Genomic DNA, 16,114 nt, shown 5'->3' with positions numbered 1-16,114 from the left:
TGTAAGGCAGCAACTCTACCGCTGCGCCACCGTGCCGCCCCACTGCTAATGAGTCTCTCCAAATCTTTCTTCAGTCACTTCTCCATCACTTCCCCTTCTATCGCTCTGTATTCTGATGCTCAATGTGTCACAGAAAATTTAATAATGCAAGCTCTCATTCATTTGAAAGATCTTCATATTTTTCATAAAATATTGTTATTGTTAGATTTTAGCAATTGTAAATAGACAATTGATTGAGGAAATTGATTACAACTATACACCAAAAAATTAGGCACATGCCAATAATCAGCCTGTAGTATTTTTAAGAAAAGCAGACTGAATGTCCCCTTGGGTTTATCCATCGAATACCAACTATATCCTGCACTCTGTATCTATCCCATCGCTCTGAGTTACTGTACTTGAGTTTAGCTTGATAATGTATCCTATTATCTGACATGATTGGACTGCATGCAAAACAAAACTTCTGCCTTGGCACACGTGACAATAATAAACCTCCACCATCCAGAATAAAAGGCATATATTTCCATTTAACGTTTTTCAGGGCGGCTTTAAGGTTGGAAATCCACAGTTAAATCCACTAACTCAGTAGTTACTATTCTCAAGCCAAGTTGGCAGTCTGGTCTATTTGTGCAAAAGGCATATTCAGCCTGTCTGCTGTCTCTGCCTTATCTGTGTCCTCCTCCAGTTTTATTGATTCTGATTGTTTACTTTGAGCTGTGGTGCAGCAGCAGTCAAAGCCTAAACGGCTTTGAATTCTTGTCCAGTATTCAGCAGAACTGTAGGTGCCGTCATGCGATTTGCAGAATAAATTTCATAATGCTTGAGCAAAGAGATTTACTATGCAAAAACTCAAGCTGTAAAGCAAGAGTAATTCATTGACAGGAGAACAGACAGGGTGAATACACAGAATCTTTGACCCAAGGTCGGGGAATCAAGAACAGAGCAGAAGTAGATAGATTTTTGATTGGTACATGTATCAGAGGTTATGGGGAGAAGGCAGGAGAATGGAGTAAGGAGGAAGCGACAGATACATGGATAGGAATGTTTTAGAGAGGGAGATGGGCCAAATGCGGGCAAACAGGATTAGCTTAGATGGGGCATCTTGGTCAGCATGGACGAGTTGGGCCGAAGGGTCAGTTTTTGTGCTGAATGGCTCTATGATATCTCTGCAAGTACATGTGATATGCCAAAGAATTCTCTAAACACTCTAAACACTAAAGTGTCCATATGAGGAAGAACAGTTTCTTCCCAGCTGTTATCAGGCAGCTAGAGAGAACGGTCCTGACCTCCCATCTACCTCATTGGAGATCTTTGAACTATCTTCAGTCAGACTTAATCAGACTTTATCTTGCACTGAATAATACATCCTTTATCCTGTTTCTGTTCACTGTGGAGGGCTTGGTTGTAATCATGCATAGTCTTTCCGTTGACTGGATAGCACACAACAAAAAAGCTTTTCATTGCAGCGCGGTACATATGACAATAAACTAAACTCAACTAAACAGCAATGCACACTCTAGACAGCCCAACTTGTCCACACCAACCAACATGCCCCATCTACACTAGCCCCACCTGCCTGCATTTGGCCCATATCCCTCAAAACCTATCCTATCCATGTACCTGTCTAAATGTTTCTTCAATGTTGTGATAGTACCTGCCTCAAATACCACCCCTGGCAGCTGTTTTGCATGCTGTCCAAACAGATCAAGTATACCATATGTAGATTTATTCACAAAATGCGGAGTAACTCAGCAGGTCAGGCAGCATCTCGGGAGAGAAGGAATGGGTAACGTTTCGGGTCGAGACCCTTCTTTGACCCGAAACGTCACCCATTCCTTCTCTCCCGAGATGCTGCCTGACCTGCTGAGTTACTGCAGCATTTTGTGAATAAATCGATTTGTACCAGCATCTGCAGTTATTTTCTTATACCATATGTAGATACAATCAAGTCAAACTCGAGTACAATAGATAGAGCAAAGGCGAAAAGATGAGGTGAACGAAGAGTCTCTGACTTAAAACATTTCTCTTCCCACCAGCTGGCTACTTCCAGCATTTTTGTTCTTTGGGTTTTGAGACGGATTTACATTTCTTTTTCCAATAATCCCCTGTTACATCAAATTGAAAGCATCCTGTCTACTAATTAATTTTTTATAGGATGATAAAAATGACTTAAACCTGAAGACCATTTTTCAGGAAGAAAACTAACCAGATCATGGAGGTAGAAAAAAAAGCCATTGAATGTGACCTTATTGTGTGTTCCAGTCAAATCGATGGGGGAAATGTGCTTTTAATCAACGTCAACCTAATGTCACTGCTGATTAAAGTACTCAGCAATCAGTTATTAAAGATGCAGCAAATAAATATTGATATCTATAATGGTAAGCTAAATCAAATGCAATACTTCAAGAGTCAGGACAAGAGTCAAGAGAGTGTAATTGCCATATGTACCAACAACAGAACAATGAAATCCCTACTTGCAGCAGCGTAGCAGACCTGTAAATGCAATAACACACAGACAAAAATATATAATAATCAAAAAATGCAATCAATTAATAATGGTTAAGTCTTGTCCCACACTGGTCATTCCATCTTCTCTCTACTCCCATCCAGCAGAAGGTACAGAAGCTTGAAAGCGCACACCACCAGCCTCAGGAACAACTTCTTACCCTCTGTTATCAGGTTTCTGAACATGTCCTTCCATAAGTTAGGGTACTGTCTGATTCACCTCTACCCCATTATGCACACTGGACTTTGTCTCTGGAACTGCTGCGCAACAACGCTGAGAACTATATTCTGCACTCTGTATCTTCCCCTTTGCTCTACCTATTGCACTTGAGTTTAACTTGATTATATTTATGTGCATAGAGTATTACCTGATCTGGAGCATGCGAGACAAAGCTTTTCACTGTATCTCTGTGCACGTGACAATAATAAACTTAAACCTAAAAGCTGAAGTCCATAACGCAACTAAAGACACTTACCATAGTTCATATTTGTGGATGTGAATGATGTGAAGTGTTCATGAGCTTGATGGTTGTTGGGAAGAAGCTGGTCTTGAACCTGGTGGTCATGGTTTTCAAGCTCTTCTACTCATTCTTGATGTAGTAATGAAATGAGAGTGTGAAGTTAGAGAGTTAAATCAGCGTGGCCAGGGTGGAGGGCCTTTGATGATATTGGCTGCCTTTTTGAGGCAACGGGTCCTATGGATCCCTTCGATAGTTGGGAGGTCGATACCCTTGATGGACCGGGCAGTGTTCACTGCTCGCTGTAATCTCCTACGTTCCTGGGTGTTTGAGTTACCGAATCAGGCCGTGATGCAACCAGTCAGTGTGTTTTCTACCACACACCTGAAGAAGTTCAAGAGAGTATTCATTGACATACTGAATGCGCTCAACCTTTCAAGGAAGTAGAGGTATTGATGAGCTTTATACATCATACTTACCATGAATTTGATTTATACTCGCACAAACAGTGACAAAACCTAATTGCCACTCTAAGGGGACCTCCACCATGATATGAGAGGACGGGTTTCCTTTCTCCATTTTGTTCTATATTGTCCCAAATATTTGATGAAAAAGCACTAACAGACAGCATGTAAATGAACATAAAATGTACGGGAATCAGCTGGAAATTGTGCAGGTCAGGATGCAAGAGAAAGCAACACTCACATCGCTGGGGGCAATGTAACGAAGAAGTGAAGGAAGGCCTACAAAACTTGACAGATTTCACTGATCTGTAGATTTTCCCATTAAAATATCCCAAAATGGGAAAGCAAGTTTTTGCTGTGACTCAATGTCATGTCTTTCATGTTACAGAGGGCAAGGAGATACAAAAAACACAACAACAAAACAATTATGCAAGTTTCTAAGTGAAAAAGCACGAGAAGAACTTGAACAGGTCAGAGATTTGGTAGGTTGCTGTCAAATATGTCAAAAACTACAAGCATTGTTTGTTGCCAGTCTCCCATCCAAAGCACAAGTAAGCCAGGCAAGACTGACAATACATTCCTAGGTTTTTCAAAGTTTATTTTCAACTTTCAGAAACAGTTCAATTGTTTTTAAAATATTCGGGTCAGTTCCAGGATTATTCATAGAATCACAGAAAAACATTTACGACTGAAGAACGAAACCAGAAAGGCGGAAGAGCTCAGTGGGCCAAGCAGCATCTGCGGAGGCTAAAGGTGGTGGTCGAAGTTTCATATTGAGATCCTGTACCATGACTGAGAGGAACGGGAAAGATTTCTGATTATATAGCAGTGCATAGGAGGGTGGTTTAGAGGATGTTAGTTCCAGGTTGTGTCATGCTACAGTGATACAGCATGGAAACAGGCCCTTCGGCCCACCGAGTTCATGCCGAAGATCGAGCGCCCGTTCACACTAGTTCTATGTTGTCCCACTTTCGCATCCACTTCCTACACATTAGAGCCAATTAATCTACCAACCAGCACTTCTTTGGGATGTGGGAGGAAACCGGAGCACCTGGAGAAAACCCACGCAGTCGCAGAAAGAACGTGCAAACTCCGCATGCAGTACCCGAGGTCAGAATCGAGCCAGGGGTCTCTGGCTCTGGAAGGCAGCAGCTCTACTAGCTGCACCACTGTACCATTAGATGGTAGTTTGAACTAGATGGGGAGGGGGATGAAGGGTTGATGAAACTAAATGGGGGAAGGGATTGGGACAGAGGCTGGTTGGTGATAGGTGGAACCAGATAGAGAGGAGAAGATGGGAAAATGGAGATAGGTGCATAAAGGTGGTAGAAGGGATGAACAAAGGGAGAGGAAAACTAGGTGCACAGTGAGTCTGATGTGTAAGGAGGACACCTGAGTGTGGGCAACCTTAAACTGGAAACTTCGGTGTAAACCTGCATCTGCAGTTCCTTCCCCCACATACACTCCAATTCTGGTGTGTTAAAACATGCCTGCGTTTAGCATTAGTGCAACCATCCCATGCAAACAATAGTGGAACTGCCTCAATCCATTCACAGAGTCGGGTGGTTTACAAAGAGAAACAATGCCTCAAACAAGATCTACTTGTTTCTGGATGGGACCTCGTCCAATTTTGAGCATCTGACACCATTCCGCCGCCCAGCATTCAGGAAAAAGTGTAAGCACTTAAAGGCACACGCCACATGACAGTCACACTGCAGCTTATGTTGTTTGGAGACGCAAGAAACTGCAGATGCCGGAATCTTGAGCAAAACACAAAGTGCTGGAGGAAGTCAGAGAGAATGGACAGATGACATGTGGAAGGGATGTTTCCACTAGTGGGAGAGTCTAGAACTAGAGGTCATAGCCTCAGAATTAAACAACATTCTTTTAGGAAGGAGACAAGGAGAAATTTCTTTAGTTTGAGGGCGGTGAATGTATGGAAATCTCTGCCGCAGAAGGCTGTGGAGGCCAAGTCAATGGATATTTTTAAGGCAGAGATAGATAGATTCTTGATTAGTACAGGTGTCAAAGGTTAAAGGGAGAAGGCAGGAGAGTGAGGTTAAGAGGGAGAGATAGATCAGCCATGATTGAATGGCGGAGTAGACTAGATGGGCCGAATGGCCTAATTCTACTCTTATTCCTTATGACGTTATGACATTTCGGGTCAGAAGATGGGCCCCAACCCAAAACGTCATCTGTCTATTCCCTCCAAAAAATATACTGCCTGACCCACTGAGCTCCCCCAGCATTTAAGGTTTAGCTCATGTTGTTTGCCTTAAATTAGATTGCATTTATACTTGGTGTATTAAAGCACAATTTTGTGTTAAGCATTCATGCTTTATTAGATCCACAACAAAATTATATTTTGATATATGCTCGTTATATTTGCACTCAGTATGGAGATTGCGCTGATTGGCACAATGATGCCGCTCATAAAGCTGCTGCCACACACCTGCAATTGAACTTGAACCGTAACATCCAGTGCTATCCGTGTGGAGTTTGCAAGTTCTCCCTGTGTCCGGATTTCCTCCCAGTCCTCCAGTTTCCTCCCACATCCCACAGGCATTCTGGCAGTAGGTTAATTATTTGAGAGCCACAGAGCTGCAGTTTAGAGTTACAGCTACAGAACAGAAACAGGCCCACCAAGTCCACAGCGACCATCGGTCACCTATTCACACTAATTCTATGTTATCCCATTTTTGCCTCCTATGGGATAGGGGAAGAGAAGAGAATGCCCCCCCCCCCCCCTCCCCCTCCCACTCACCTCATCCCCACACAAATTTCTGAAGAAGGGTCTCGAGATTAATCCCTGGGTTGGAGGGACTGTCGTATGAGGAAAGATTGGAAAGACTAGGCTTGTATTAACTGGAGTTTAGAAGGATGAGAGGGGATCTTATAGAGACGTATAAAATTATAAAGGGACTAAACAAGCTGGATGCAGGAAAAATGTTCCCTAAGTCGGGGGAGTCCAGAACCAGGGGACACAGTAAAGGGGAGGCCATGCAAAAATGAGGTGAGAAGAAACTTTTTCACCCAGAGAGTTGTGAATTTGTGGAATTCTCTGCCACAGAAGGCAGTGGAGGCCAATTCACTGGATGAATTTAAAAGAGAGTTAGATAGAGCTCTAGGGGCTAGTGGAATCAAGGGATATGGGGCAAAGGCAGGCACAGGTTACTGATTGTGGATGATCAGCCATGATCACAATGAATGGCGGTGCTGGCTCAAAGGGCCGAATGGCCTCCTCCTGCATCTATTTTCTATGTTTCTATGACCCGAAACGTCACCTCTCTGTTTTCGCTAGAGAAGCTGCCTGACCTGCTGAGTTTCTCCAGCACTTTGTGCTATCTTCAAGCGGTTTTAGGTTGTTGTATTTGGTATGAATATTATTACAGGGAGCGGTAGTGAGTGCGGTGGGTTTGGACAGCACTCCTTTTTCACCTGTGGGGCTTACACAGATCGATGGGATGAACGTTTCACTTTGAGCCACAGTGAGAGTTCTAGTGAAATCAATCTGAGCAGCCACTGCGGGATGGGATTTATTTGTGAACCCAGGTTCATAGTTAAAATATCATCCTCAATTATTTTGTAGTGCATAGTAGGTAGTACATGTCAGGGATGTGAAAGTGGGGTTAATGAGAACTCTCTTCCAAGGCAAGTGTACTTGAGAACTGAATGTTGAGAGAGTCAAAAGAATATAATTGTCATGTGTACCGACAATGAAACACTTATTTTCTGCAGCTTTACAGGTCAATCAGCCCAACAACACACAGATAAATAGACAATAATCATAATACGGTAAATTAATAATCAGTGATACTTGGTATCATGCTCATAAGTTGTAGAAGCAGAATTAGGCCATTCGGCCCATCAAGTCTACTTCGCCATTCAATCATGGCTGATCTATCTTTCCCTCTCAACCCCTTTCTCCTGCCTTCTCCCCCTAACCCTTGATACCCATACTAATCAATAATCTGTCAATCTGCGCCTTAAAAATACCCAATGACAGCCTCCACCGTCATATGTGGCAAAAAGATTCCATAGATTCACCACCCTCTGACTAAAGCAATTCTTCCTCATCTCCTTTCTAAAGGTACATCCTTTTATTCTGAGGCTATGACCTCTGGTCTTAGACTCTCCCACTAATGGAAACATCTAGGCCGTAATCGTGCAAAACAAAGAATCTATTGCAAGCAAAACAAAATCCATAATAGATCATAGTTGCTGAGGTAGTGTTAGTGTTGTGCGGTGATCAAGAGTCTGATTGTTACTGGGAAGAAGCTGTTCTTCAATTCTTCAACCTGGAGGTTACGTTTTCCAGGCTTCTATACCTCCTTCCTGATGGTAGGAGTAAGAAGAGAGTATGGCCAATGTGGTGTGGGTTTCTGATGATACCAGCTACCTTTTTGAGGCAGTGCCTCCTGAAGATACTTTCAATGGTGGGAAGGTCAGTACTTGTGATGGACCGACCGGGCAGTGTCTACTTTCTGTAAACTCCTTTGCTCTTGGGTGTTCTAGTTACTGAAATAGGCCATGATGCAACCAGTCAGTATGCTCTCTACCATACACCTGTAGCTGTTCGGCAGAGTATTCGGCGTCATACCAAAACTCCTCAATCTTCTAAGCAATTAGAGGCGTTGATGAGGTTTCTTTGTGACTGAATCAATGTGCCAGAACCAGGACAGATTTTTGAGATACGCACGCATCAGTACAAGCAGCTGTCTCTCTCCAGTGCAGTCCCATCTCGGGACTGGTTCATGTTCCCCGGCATTCCTTCCTGGAGTCAACAAACAGCTCCTTGGTCTTCCTAACTTCAAGAGGATAATTGTTGATCTGGCATAATTCAGTGAGATTATCAATCTCCCTCCTGTACTCCAACTCATTCATCCACCATTATTCATTCAACAATGGTGGTATCGTCGGCCATTTTAAACATGGCGTTGGAGCTGTGTCTGGCTGCATAATCATTGGTAAAGAGAGAGTAGAGCAGGGGGCTGAGCACACAACTTTGAGATTGTTGATTGTCCATTGTTAACACATAGGGTTGCCAACTTCCTCACTCCCAAATAAGGGACAAGGTGACATCACCGCCCCGCGCCCCACATGACCTCACCCAGCCAGAGGCTACCTTGTTCCCGCTCCACCAATGGTAGCCACCCGGGCCAGGAGGCGGGTTGCCACGCAACCTCCATTAGGTGGCCTACACTGTCCGGGACTACAGCGGCCCCCGGGCTACAGTGTCCGGGCCTACGGTGTTCGGGCCTACATTGCCGTCCAGGCCTAATAAGGTCCCGTACGGGATAAATCAATTTAGCCCAAAATACGGGATGCCCGGACAATAAGGGACAGTTGGCAACCCTATTAACATTGGACATAGAACAATACAGCACAGAGACACACTCTTCGGCTCACAATGTGTGTGCCGACCATGATGTCCAGCTGAACTGATTTCTTCTGCCTGCAGATGATCCTTTCCTCTCCATTCCCTGCCTACCCATGTGCCCCTCTAAAAGTTTTTTAAATGCCACTATGATATCTGCGTCCACCACCACCCTTGGCAGTGCGTTCTAGGCCCCCACCACCCTTCGTGTGAAATCCTTGCCTCCCACATCTCCTCTTATAGCTGTGCCCTCCAGTGTTGGACATTTCCATCCTGGGAAAAATGTGTCCACCCTATTTATGGTGAAAAATGACCATCCTTTACCTGATCCTTTGTCCCGCCCCCCTGACAACAGTCTGAAGAAGGGTCTCTACCCGAAACGTCACCCATTCCTTCTCTCCTGAGATGCTGCCTGACCTGCTGAGTTACTCCAGCATTTTGTGAATAAATACCTTCGATTTGTACCAGCATCTGCAGATATTTTCTTACAGATATGAACAAAAGGTCACAAAAGCAATGCCTCATGCTCTTGACAACCTTATTGCGTAAAATAATTTGAAAAACTACTTACCAATCTACTTTCAAATTATTAGCCATCACCAACTATGCCTAAGTTTTTGTTTTTGACACTCAGTAATATGTTGGTTAATGTTAATGTTACTCAGTAATTCACAGAATTGTGGGAGTTTGGAGGTACAGCATGGAAACAAGCCCTTCGGCCCACTGAGGTGATAGTGGTGAAGGCAGATACGTTAGTGACATTTAAGAAGTTTTTAGACAAGCGCATGGAAGTGCAGGGAATGGAGAGATAACGGATCAAATCAATTCAAATTCAAATTTCTTTATTGTCACTGTCATGGTGCATACAATGAAATCCAGGCGCACTGCCTGAGCGGAGCTCAAATGTACAAGATAAAAAATAACAATAAAATAACAGTAAAAGAGTGAGAAAAATATAAACTGTTCATACACTTTGTGCGCACACTGTGACACATACACACAGATTCACACACGCACACACATTATGCCTACATATGCACCCTTATCAGAATATATGATATTGCACCTTGTCAGAATATAAGATATTGTGCAGAATAGTATTATAAAAATAAATATTATAAATTAATATATCAGTATTAGCACAGAGGTAGGTATTGTACAGTATAAATATTGTCTATGGGGGGTGTACTTTTAGTGCAGAGTTCAGTGTGGTGATGGCCTCAGGGTAGAAACTGTTTGTTAGTCTTGTGGTGTGCGCTTTGATGGACCTGAGGGCAGATGGGCAAACAAGGGATAGGCGGGGTGAGATGGGTCCTTTAGGATGCAGGATGCCTTCCGCAGGCAACAGGAGCTATAGATGTCGTCCAGGGCTGGCAGAAGTGTGTTGGTGATCTTCTGGGCTGTATTGTGTAGGAAAATAACTGCAGATGCTGGTACAAATCGAAGGTATCACAAAATGCTGGAGTAACTCAGTGGGTCAGGCAGCATCGCCGGAGAGAAGGAATGGGTGACGTTTCGGGTCGAGACCCTTCTTCAGACTGATGTCAGGGGGGCGGGACAAAGAAAGGATATAGGTGGAGACAAGAAGACAGTGGGAGAACTGGGAAGGGGGAGGGGAAGAGATGGACAGAGGAGCTATCTAAAGTTAGAGAAGTCAACGTTCATACCGTTGGTCTGTAAGCTGCCCAAGCGAAATATGAGGTGCTGTTCCTCCAATTTGCGGTGGGCCTCACCATGACACTGGAGGAGGCCCATGACAGAAAGGTCAGACTGGGAGTGGGAGGGGGAGTTGAAGTGCTCAACCACCGGGAGATCAGGTTGGTTAAGGCTTAGTCCGCCTTCTTAACCAGAGAGTTTGTGTTGGTTGACCACGTGAGATCTTCTGGGATGTGGGTGCCCAGGAACCTGAAACTGGAGACTATCCACTCTTTCTCCATTTATGTGCAGTGGGGGATGGTCACCCTGCTTCTTTCTGGTCGATGATGAGCTCTTTTGTTTTTTTTGGTGTTGAGTGCCAAGTTGTTTTCTGAGCACCAGCCTGTTCACCTCTGTACCTCCTCCCTGTAAGCTGACCCATCCCCGCCACTGTCGTGTCATCTGCAAATTTAATGATTATGTTGGTGTTGTGGGTTGGTACACAGTCATAGGTATAGAGAGAATAGAGAAGGATCATGTACAGGCAGATTAAGTCAATGTAACTTGGCATCATGTTTGGCAACAAACATTGTGAGCCGAAGGGTCCATTCCTGTGTGGTACTGTGGTATGTTCTGTGGGACCACACTGACCATCGATCACCCGTTCACACACGTACCATGTTATCCCACTTTCACATCCACTCCCTACGCGCTGGAGGCAATTTACAGAGGGCCGATTAACCCACAAACCTGCTCATCTTTGGGATGTGAGAGGAAACAGGAGCACCCGGAGGAAACCCACACAGTCTTAGGGAGAACGTGCAAACTCAACACACAGACAGCATCGGAGGTCAGGGTCGAACCCGGGTCACTGGCGCTGTGAGGCAGCAACTGTTCCACTGTGCTGCCCCTTTAGTCTTTAGATGCTGGTGCTAAATGTATATGACAATGCTTGGTGCCAGCTTCACTCATCTCCAGATGGCTAGTTCCATTTAAATCAACGGAACTGAAAGGATATAGGTGAATACACATGCAGCTGATATCATGCACACATTAAAAGCCTGTAACTGAACACAAAATTGTCCAGCAATATCATACACATCCTGGTGAATTTGTAAGTATTGGGCATGAGTGAATGATGCACTGTCAAACAGTATAAAATGTTCATAACATCAACCTGAATTACCTGTAAATATGTTATATGAATTACATTTAATATTTACAGTGCTGATCCTAGTTTCTTGGATCAAAACCAAGAAACTGACTCAGAAACATGGAAAATAGGTGCACAAGTAGGGCATTTGGCCATTTGAGCCAGCACCGTCATTCAATATGATCATGGCTGATCATCCACAATCAGTACCTGTTCCTGCTTTTTCCCCATTTCCCTTGATTAGCCTTAAGAGGTATATCTAACTCCCTCTTGATAACATCCAGTGAATTGGTCTCCACTGCCTTCTGCGGCAAAGAATTCCACAGATTCACAACTCTCTGGGTGAAAAAGTTTTTCCTCATCTCAGTCCCAAATGACCTACCCCTTATTCTTAAACTGTGACCCCTGGTGCTCGACTCTCCCAACATCGGGAACATTTTTCCTGCATCTAGCCTGTCCAATCCCTTAAGAATTTTATATGTTTCTATAAGATCCCCTCTCACCCTTCTAAATTCCAGTGAATACAAGCCCAGTCGACCCATTCTTTATTCTTAATTTACTTCCTTATAGTGCCGCTCCAGAGTTGTCATAAATATCTAAAAACTGCGGAATACAATGAATTTATAACACTGTGCATTGAGCACTTTCCTGTGGATCTACATGTTGGTATTGGTTTGGTTGGTTTATTATTGTTGTCATGTGTACAGAGGTACAGTGATAAGCTTTTGTTTACGTGCTAGCCAATTAAATCAGATAATGCTATACATGAATATAATCATGCCATGCCGTCGCAGCTGCGGCTTGACTGCAGTCCGTCTGTCTTTTGTGTTTTTTGTTGTTTTTGAATGAATTGTAGTTTTAATATGGTGTAGTGTTTGTATGTTATGTTTGGGGGGGGGGGGGGGGGAACGGGAACTGTAAAAAATTCTCTCTCCCGAACGGAGACGCGACCTTTGTTTCTGTGTCGTGTCCCCGTTCCCGTTGCGGCCTACCACCACCGGCCATGCACCTGGGACCACCTGGGGCTCTGGTTCACAGAGCCCACGGCCCGGACTCACCACCTGCGGATGCTGCGGGTGCGGCTGCGACTCGTCTCCGGAGGCTCCGGCGCGGGCCGCGTGGATGTCGGAAGCCCGCAGGCCCCTGGGTGGGGGCCGACATCGGGAGCACCGGCAGCGGCAGCGGCAGCGTGTTCGCCCGCCCCGAATCGCGGGGCTTGGGTCGGCCCGCCACGGACCTTTCACCACCCAGCGGGCGCTCCAATGTCGGGAGCCCCGACCGCCCCGACGTGGCAACGACAACAGCCTGACCTCGGGAGAAGACGGCAGGGGAAGAGAAAAGACATTCTGGCCTTCCATCACAGTGAGAAGGGACTGGAGGAGAATCACTGTGATGGATGTTTCTTTTGTTTGGTGTTAGTGTATGATTGTGTGTGTTATTGCATTTTTATTGATTATTCTTATTGGTCTTAGTGTTTCAACTGCGGGTAATTTTTCATTTCACTACACATTTATGTGTATGTGACAAATAAACGACTATTGACTATTGACTCTGAAGAAGGGTGTCGACCCAAGACGTCACCTATTCCTTTTCTCCAGAGATGCTGCCTGCCCCGCCGAGTTACTCTGGCTTTTTGTGTCTGTCTTCATATGCAAGTATAAATTAGAACAAAAAGAAACCCACCAGAGTACAGAATATAGTTTTGGAGCATTGTCGTGTTACAGTTCCAGAGAAAAGGTCCAATATCTGTAAGGTGGTAGGCTGGAAGGTTGGAACTATACCCTAGCTTAAGGGAGAACCATTTAGACATCTGTTAAGAGTGGAAGGAAGTTGTTCCTGAGTCTGATCATGCGTACTTTCAAACGTACGTATCTTCTGCACCAAGGGAGCGGAGAGATTGACTGGGGTGGAAAAGGTCCTTGATTATGTTGGCTGCTTTCCCAAGGCAGCGTGAAGTGTAGATGGAGTCAATGGTGGGGAGTCTGGTCTGTGTGATGGACTGGGCTACATCCACAACTCTGCGATTTCTTGGGGTGCTGGTCAAAGTTGTTCCCAGTGCAGCTCGATGGTATACTTTCTGTAATGCATCTGTAGAAATTGGTAAGAGTCGTTGGTGACATACCAAATTTCCTTAGTTTCCCAAGGGAGAAGTGACGTTGGTATTTTTTTTGGCTATAGTTTCAACGTGGTTGGTACAGGACAGATTGTTGGCAATATTAACACCTAGTAACTTGGAGCTCTCAACCATTTACATTTTGGCTCCATTGATGCTGATTGGGGCATGTATTTCGCCACATTTCCTGAAGTTAATTACTGGCTGGTTAATTACTGGTTAATTTTGCTGACTTTGAGGGCGAGCTGGTTGGTTTGATGCCATGTTACTAACCCCTTTATCTCCTTCCTTTATCCATCTCATCATTGTTCAAAATCCAGCCCACTACATTGGTTCCACATTGTTCCCATCTCTGACATTCCGAAACAAACAAAAATTCCTCTCACAAATGAACTCAACGGTTCAATGTGTAGGAAGGAACTACAGATGCTGGTTTACACTGGAGATAGACTCAAAATGCTGGATTAACTCAGCGGGACAGACAGCATCTCTGGATAGAAGGAATGGGTGACGTTTCGGGTCGAGACGCTTCACCAGACTGAAGAAGGGTCTCGTCCCGAAACGTCACCCATTCCTGCTATCCAGAGATGCTGCCAGTCCCGCTGAGTTACACTAGCATTTTGTGTCAATCTTCAATGGTTCAGTGGTTCCTTTATTATCACGTGTACCAAAGTACGGTGAAATTCTTTTTTTGCACACAGATCAAGTAAGATTATTGCCATACATACTGTAAGTTCAATCCCCGGTTATGTATATCATGCATAGATATAGCCCGCTGAGTGTATGTGTAAGAGTCACCACGTTTTGGCACCATGTCACAGTCCCAGCTGCAGTGGCCGTAATGACCCTTTACAGCCATCACCTCCATCTGGTCGTCCCGCGAACCGTCGTCCCTCTCCTTGCCCGGCCATCTTCAACCTTCGTGTCCCTGGGGTGCCTCCACAGCGGAGCTTGTGGGCGTGGAAGGTAAAACTCCCCGGTTCAATTTGACCAGCATCCGTGGCCGACTCTCTCCACCTCCTCTCCAGTTCCCGGTCTTCGGGGCCGAACAGGGGCCGGGCTCGGCGGCTTCCCTTTCCCGGTTCCACGGCGGGCAATGATAACAATCTTTAAGTTGCAAAATGTTTTTAAAGATGGGGAATATATTAACTGAAGGCACGACAATAATTCAAATAATTAAAATCAATAAATAGAAGATGATTGTATATAAAATATGATTTCCCTTAATTGTTTACTTCATTCTCACTGAGCTGCAAGCTCCATTCTACTTTATGCTTATGGTTAAAGACACAGCATGGTACCAAGCCCTTGGGGTGCACACTGAATATCGATCACCCGTTCACACTAGTTCTACGTTATCCCACTTTATTATATCGATCCCCCTGCACACCGGAGGCAATTTACAGGGTCCAATCAACGTACAAACACGCACGTCTTCGGAATGTGGGAGCGGCTGGAGGAAACCCACGCCATTACAGGGAGAACGTGCAAACTCCACACACAGACAGCACCGTAGGTCAGGATCGAACCCGGGTCTCTGGTGCTGTGAGGCAGTGGCTCTACCCGCTGCGCCACGATGAATGGGCTTTGGATGCTGCACCAAGTCTAACAAGCCTGACATTTGGTGCACGTTCCCCAACAATTCAGCAAGTTCTTGCTGTGCTTCTGGAGAATAGTGGTCGAATGCAGATGTGAAGTGTTGGGCAGAGCTTCCAGTAGTTTAGCTTAGAGATATAGTACGGAAGCTGGCCCTTTGGTCCACTGAGTCCACGCCGACTACAGACCCCCATACATTAGCATTATCCTACACACTCGGGACAATTTACAATTTTCCCCGATGCCAATTAACCTACAAACCTGTACGTCTTTGGAGTGTGGGAGGAAACCGGAGCACCTGGGGAAAACCCACGTGGTCACGGGGAGAATGTACAAACTTCGTACAGACAGCACCCGTAGTCAGGATTAAATCCGGGTCTCTATAAGGCAGCAACACTACCGCTGCGCCACTGTGCCGCCCAGTAAGTTCAGGATTCCCACATTGGTACGATAATCAGTCAAACCTACCAGCTTTTAAGATCAGAAATGCAGGCAGTTCCATGTGGAACTGGAGGCAACTCTCAGCCTAATCTATTTTACAGGTTTTTGAAATTGAGAGATAATTATTGACCTCCACTTCTCTCCTTTTTCTGTGAAATAGTATCATGGGAATTTGTATATTCAGCTGAGAGTGTAGCCCAGTGCAGGAGAAGAGTGTTAGCCTGCAATTAAGGCTCAGGTCTCTTGAGTAATGCTTCAGCTCACAACTTTTCATCTGAAAGGTAAGTGTACTTTCACTGATTGCAATACCTGTCTAACAAGCAAGGCAGGAGAGGGCAAGCCTCCAATTTTTCTATAACATGTAATGTGAGA

Source organism: Rhinoraja longicauda, chromosome 23 (genome assembly GCF_053455715.1).
Source record: "Rhinoraja longicauda isolate Sanriku21f chromosome 23, sRhiLon1.1, whole genome shotgun sequence".
Taxonomy (NCBI): Eukaryota; Metazoa; Chordata; class Chondrichthyes; order Rajiformes; family Arhynchobatidae; genus Rhinoraja; species Rhinoraja longicauda.
Note: the sequence above shows the minus strand (reverse complement) of the source record.